Source organism: Penaeus monodon, chromosome 17 (genome assembly GCF_015228065.2).
Source record: "Penaeus monodon isolate SGIC_2016 chromosome 17, NSTDA_Pmon_1, whole genome shotgun sequence".
Classification (NCBI taxonomy): Eukaryota; Metazoa; Arthropoda; class Malacostraca; order Decapoda; family Penaeidae; genus Penaeus; species Penaeus monodon.
In genome coordinates this window covers 17,155,224-17,162,723 of record NC_051402.1, presented here as the reverse complement: position 1 = coordinate 17,162,723, position 7,500 = coordinate 17,155,224, and positions in this window count along the sequence as shown.

Below are 7,500 nucleotides of genomic sequence, written 5' to 3'. Positions count from 1 at the left end.
TTTTAAAGAAAAAAATTCTGGGAATCTAAGGGATTAGCCTATCAAATAAAAAAGTGTGGGGGATAAGTATTAATTATTAAATTTATGGAAAGGTAAAAATTTAAAATATTAATGGTTAAGTAGGATTTAAGGTTAAAAGGGAAAAAAAAAATGGGACCTAAAGAAAGTAGCCATACAGAAGTTGTATTCATGAAGGGTAGGGGGGAGTTAAGAGAATTATTGGGAAAGTTAAGTGGTTAAAAGTTAATAAGATTAGAATTAATAAGGGAAATCAAGTGAACTTAAATGGAGGCAAGTAGAACAGGAGTAAAGCAGAATATTATTAATGATAAAAATCCGTATAAGCCCGGTATCAAGAGGATTGGGGAAAATCCCAAAAAAGATTGACCAATGAAACTAATTCCTAGCATTCAAAAGTAAAGCATATGATAAATTATTATGGGGAAAAAGGATAAAATTGAAGTTAAAATGAAGAAGAGAGGATAGAAAGGAAGAAAAGAAAAATTTTGGAAAACTAAGTCATATAGGTATAAACCCCAACTAGGTGGCCCCTTTCGATTAATGCCCTCCAGGTAACAGCAGGTTTTGGGTTTTTGAGTAACTAGGTTCCTTACAGCATCATTCCCAAACCCACAGGTTGCAGATACAATGAACATGGCTGGGGGGGCGAAGCCAGAATTGATAGAGAGGGCCCGAAAATTAGGTTGACCAGCTGGTCCAAGGTTATCATTTTTTGATTCTTTCCCCTCAACAGTTAGGGTCATAGGGTAACTAATACATTGGGCCTTTGAAATGCCCAGGTAAAAAAACGAAAAGGTTTTGGTGTTCAAAGAAATCAAAACAGGTTTTTTCATTAAGACACCTGTCAAAGTATTATTTAATTCTGAGGTATCCTTTTGGTAATGGACAAAAGTAAAAGAACTGTTAAACGCATCGGCAAGATGCAATTAAAAACCATGCGAAAAATATTGAAACGTTAAACTAGTAAGAAGAAAGGTATTTCCTAATTAGGTTAGCCCTCCAATAAGTTACCCTATCACTCGACAAGGGTAACAGAGTCAAAGTGGCCTTGTGATACTACATGCTCATCCTTTACTCCGAAACTCTCCTTCCCTCCGCCCCACCTATAAAGAAGGTTGATGTTGCTTTAATAAACCAACTAATAATTAATAGCCTGTCAGGGGATGAGGTCAAATGGAAACGTTTCCATCATTATTTGTTTATATCTACCCCAATAACAATTAATTTGTTTGTTTCCCTTTTCCCAGTTGCACAAGCTGGGGTTTAATGAATAATCAGGAAAGTTGAAGTTTAAACAAATGGATAAACAGTATATTACATAAAATTTGTATAAAACTGAAAATGACATTAAAATATTTAATTTAAAAATAAATTGTAAAAAGAAAAATCTTTTTGTAAAGTATGTGTATTAGCTAGTTAAGGAAAAGGGTGTATACAGAACCTTTTGGATTTCATCCTGCCCCTTATAAAAGCGGGTAAAGATAGGTAGATTTATAATTCATTCCCCAAAAACAGACAAAAGGAACAAATGGGGTTTCCTTACATGAAATTTGGAATTTGTTTGCTTTTCCCTATAAATCTTGTTAATTTACAAAATTCTCTTGTACAAATTTGTAGAAAAACAAAAGAAAAAATTAGCCAGCTTTTGATCAACCTCAACCATGAAATAGCTGGGTAAAAGTGTAAACCAAATGCTTGTATACAGTTATATTCCTTATTTATTAAAATGAAAACAAAGAAAATGTTTTAGAAATTTTAACATTTCATAATTTAAAAAATTTTTAAAGTTGATGTAATTTATGTTTATAGTATTCTTAGAATGCCCAACAATTTACAAAATTGGTTCCTTTGTTTCCTTAAAAAAAATGTTTAAAATTAATGTTCCTCGGGTTAGTTTTTAAAAAAAGAAAAAATATGAAATTGGAAAATCTCAAGACCCTACATAAAAGCATGAATGTTAAAACATTTTAAATTTGCTGACAAAGTTGGGCTGTTTTCATTTTAAAATAATTATAATTTAGACTATGGATTAAAATTAATTTGATGGAAATATTCTATAAAAGAAAAACAAATTTTTTTTTTTTTTTGGGGAAAAACATAATGTTTTTTTTCCCATGGGGTAATGGAAATACTTTTAGAAAATAAAAAATAAAAACAGGGTTTTGTGTACTAAGTTAAATAAATGATTGGGAATTAAAATATAAAAGTTCTACTATTATAAAGGGAAAAGCCATGTGCACATTTCAATGGATGAAATGATTTAAAATCCAGTAGTAAACTGGAATGACTTTTACTGTACATTCCGCTTTAAGAATGAAGAGACAGATCTCACATACTTAAAAGAAAATACTCAGGCAGAACATTTCAGGTAATGTTGGGCATTCGTAAGATTACTATAAACATAACCAATGTACATCGACATTGGTTAAATTTTACTTGATACCTATGAAATGATCCTCTTAAACTATAATCATTTCCTCTTATCAAGAAGTCAATGGATTAAGATTATCTGCAATTCTTACGGAAGTTTTTACCTGTATATCAATTGCCGTCTCAACTTCTCAGTTTTTAAAGGGAAACTATTAATGATGTCTGCTAACAATGAATGATTTTTTGATAGTTGATCAAAGTACTACATTTCCTTTTGTTAATCTTTGTTTATTGCTCTACAAAATATTAGCTCAAACATCACATATTACTTTTTCTAATGCACACCAAAGATTTTTAAAAGCATTCTTGAAATGTGCCCTGACAATTTCTTATAGGAACACCCCTTTATCCTTTGTTTTGTTCCTTTTTTGTGTAATGGAAAAAGACTTAGTAAATACTCCCTCATACAAGCTATGTCCGTGGTTCTCATTGTCCTCTTGCTATCCCAGATTGATCCAGTTCCTACCTGGTTCCATCCTAGGCTGCCCCCATTTCCTCTCACATTCAAGGCATAGTCTAATTATTGAATTCACATTTATACAAAATGTATATTTCTGAGTTACAGCCCACTTTGGCCTCCAAGCAGAATTTTTAAAAAATGGAATGTTAATCATCATGGCTTTTATGTAGGGGTATGCTTATATCTATCCATATTCACTGTACAGGATATATCTTTTTGCGATTCCTCTTCTGACTAAAATTCTTCCCCAACTTCTCCCTGGGAATATAATTGGGATACATTCTACCATTGCTTTGTTTAGCATTTTTATATACTGAGAGAGAAACAAAAGGAAGCCAGATGTATAATGTATGTATATTAGTGTGTGTGTATATACATACATACATACATACATACATACATACATACATACATACATACATACATATATATATATATATATATAAAAATATATAATATATAATATATAAAATACATACACATATTACATATACATATTACATATACATATAATTATACGTATATATAATGTATAAATGCATTTGTATGTACACATAGGCTCGAGCTTTTTCATGGACTGTGGACGGTTGATCAAAAGCTTGTCCGGAGATTTGTAAATTCAAACAAGGGTATTGCTATTGGGGAGAGAAAACTAAAACTAAATGTATGGTAAACGGTATCCATTTGTACATATATTGATCTACAGTGATTAATTAGTGTAGGTAATGGGATTTATTAAAGCTGTAACACTCAAGCATAGCCGCTTTGTAAAGGTGGCGAGGATGAAGTGGCCGAAGTTTCTGTAGTAAAGAAGTTTCTGTAGTACTGTAATATCACAAGCATTTGCACAAGAAAAGGATATCTGTTTCTCACAGTGAGTGAAGGTGTATAATTTTCTTTGTTATGTCGGATTGTGTTCGTTTCTTATAATAAATAAGAAGAAAATAAACCTGTTCTTCATCACCTTTGGTTTGTGCAACACACAAACTTTTTACAAGATATTCTTTCGATGAAAACTTAGGTGGCAACTGTTGCAGAATGGAAACCGAAGCAGAATTCAAATTGGTTATTTATAGATGCCATAAACAAAATGATACGAAGAGGAAATGCAGAATTAATTCATTGATACATAGCTGGACAAGTCGGTCTAACTTGAATATTAGTGGCCGTGTTTTCATTGGCTTCATAAGCAACATCCCCCAGTCCCTTGTTCGTTGTTGTCGGGGGGGGGGGGGGGGGGGGGGGGGCTTGGGAGATGCAGATTGAGGCCCAATGTAGAGGATCACCCCTACCTTTGACTCCTTTCCCCAGTCCCTTGCTCGTTGTTGCTAGAGGGGAACTTAGGAGGCGGAAACTGAGGGCCAATGTAGGGATCACCCCTGCCTTGGACTTCAGCCCTCGCCTCAACTAATTTTGCGGGGTCTTTTCTTCTTCCTCTTTCCTTTTCCTTCTCTTCTTCACCCCCTTCTGTCCACTTATCCAAATCGTTATCTCATATTTACCATAATACTTTACCATGATGCTGTGTAACGTTTGATGCCTGGCATATTTGTTTTATCATTCTGGAAATCCACAAACATTGCCTTGCTTTACCTGGGGGCATTTCCCCCAAGCCCCACCCTACCGCTATGTTTAGTATACGCCGCTAATGACCTTAGATGTTGACGCGGCAGAAATTTTTCATCAAATAAATGAATACCTTGGACCTCAGCTCTAGCCTCCGGGCTAGTGCAGTGGTAACGTGTCGGCCTCTCATCCGAAGGGTCGGCGGTTCGCGCCCCGCCCAGGCACGAGAAGTTGCAACTGTCATCTGCAGGTTACTGCTGTGGCTGGGCACCACGGCGGGTAAGGACTAGGTTCAGCCGAGTCAGCACCAGCTGACACACGTGAGCGAGTCGGCATTAATCGACACAGGCCGGGCTCCCCTCATAGTATAGCCCGGGCTTCGCATATCGGACTTATCCTTATCCTCAGCCCTCGTCCCAACTAATATTGCGTGGTCTTTTCTTCTCCCCTGTTCTTCATCCTCTTCTGTCTACTCATTTTAATCGTTACCACATTTTTACCCTTTTCGCCATAATACTTTATCATAATGCTATATGACCTTTGATGTCTAGCACATTTGTTTTAACCATGCTGTCCATATCTCTGTTTTCCCTCACATATCCTCCCTTCACCGACCTCCCAACCTGACAGACATCCTTACAGAATCCCACACTCTGCTTTGACAACCTGTTCTTCCTCAGACGCCCATATATATCCTTCACTTGATTTAACCCCCCTTGATTAATCCTACCATAACCCATTCACTCATCACCTCTTTTACCCATCTTTACACTTTCCAAGACAACTAATTACTAACTTAACTCCCTCCCTACCCTTCTAATACTATACCTTCCTGTAGTGCTACATGACTTTAGAGGTCCAGCACATTTATTTTTGCTTTTAACCATTAACCACTGTTAAACCACTAATCATTCTGGGAATCCACAAGCATCGCCTTATGGACAAAAAAAAATTACCTGGAGGCTCCGCCCCCGAGCCACACCCTATCGTTATATTTTGAATACGCCGCTAATGACCATAGATGTTGACGCGGCAGAAATTTTTCAGTATATAAAAATAATAAGCTTTTAAACCAAAACATTGTCTTTATTCTTTGAAAAATATATATAAACGTGGGTCTTACCTGTAACTTAAAACATCAATGAAAGAAATAGAAAAAGAAGGGTGTAATTTATTTTTCTCACACGTTTATATAGCGATAAAATGGAAGCAATTAAAGGTACTGCCAACTGCTCCCCTGCAGTCCCTTGCACGTTGATGTCGTGAAAGGGGAGGGGGGGTAGGCTACGAGGAGGAGATAGGCCAAATGTAAGGGGGTCACTCCTGCCTTGGACCTCAATCCTAACGTCAGCAAATTTTGTATGTTGCATATTTTTTTTCTCTCCCCCTTTTCTGTCCCTTTTCTTCATCCCCCTCTTCTGCCCACTTATCCTAGCCGCAGTCGTGGTGTATCTCGTAGAAGTAGGACGTGTTTTAGTGCTGTCCTCAGTCGTGAGAGATGTCATGAATTCTGTGTTTATCCGCTCCCTGGACAGGGAGCGGGTGCCTCTGGCCCTTCAGCAATTTGTCACTTCCTCCCAGGTGTCAGTGTTGTCATATCGGGGTTCCCCCTTTCCGATGTAGATATGGAAGAAAAAAAGTTTTACCTCGCAAGGACATGATGCAAGTGGATCCCATAAGAGGGAAAGAAGCGTGGGCATGAGTGACGATGAGAATGGATGCAAATGGATGGGAGGAGAAAAGGAAGAAGAACGAAGAGGTACCCGAAGCAAGAAATCAACGAATGGCCGATGTGAATGACACAGGTCTGTGCCATGAGTTTCCTAGAGAAATGAGGGTGAGCCATAGAACTGGGCCGGGATCACCATGATCTCGAGCCACTTATAAAGGAAGGCAGAGGGAGACCGTATCTCACGGTACGAGCAGGCGAGGCGGAACAGACCCTTGCGACTCGGGGATACAAGGGGAAGTAACGGCTGTCCCAAAGGCTGGGAAAAAACTCATTAAAGGGATAATTTTCCGATACCCGACCAAACTGGACCCAGACTTTCTGTTGGACGATGACAGATTTGTGTGGGTGAAGAGGCACGCGTCCAGGGGCGAGGAGCGGAGTCAGCTCGTTGCTCTCCTGAAAGGGGAAGAAGTATCAGAGAGAGTATTCATCTCTGGAGCGGGGTACAGGAGGGTGGCACCATACGTGGAGCCGCCAGTTATGGGCCTCAAGTGTTGTCGATGGGGCCACAAGTCTTGAACCTGTCAGCAGGATGCTCGATACAGGTTCTGCGGTAGAAAGCATAACTCCAGGATCTGCCGAGCCAAAATTGAAAAGGGAGGAAGGGTTATGTCTTGCTGCTGCAGCTGCGGAGGCCATCACAATGCCGGGTCTCTGGCATGTAGGGCAAGGCCACAATCAAAGCTTATTTCGGCGGTTCCCCCAGCAAGGAATCGCTGGAAAAGAAAAAGGCCAGGCCACCTCGCAGGCAGAGGTGCACAGGGAGGCTACAACTACAGATCCCAACGCCTGGCTGCAAGGGCCACTGCGTGTGGCGTCGTCGTCAAAGGGAAGCGATCAACCTCAGGGCGACCGACAGGTGCAGGAAGTGAAGGAAGTGCCGCGGAGTAGTGATGCGGATTTTTTGGGAAGGAAGTATCGGCAATCATCCGGATGCTGCAGATACTGATAGAGAATGGATATAATTGAAAAAAGGCACAAATTATGGACAGAGAAACCGAGGATTAGAAGCCAGGAGAGGAGGCTGTCACAGAACCCCCCCCCCGCAAGACGCAGGGATGAAATATAGAAATGTTAGTGGTCCTGTAGAGAAACAAAGTGTTGACTGTAAGATATAAATTCAGGGAAAGGAAAGGGAAATAACAGCGAGCGTAGAGGGAGTAACATCCTCTGCGGACTTCAGGTCACTCCCGCTGAAGTGCAAGGATGAAGAGAAAGAAAGCCTCTTGAAAAAAATGGGAAGTTGTGCAAGACAGAATGGGCAACCATTAGAAAAATGTTGGAGAAATGT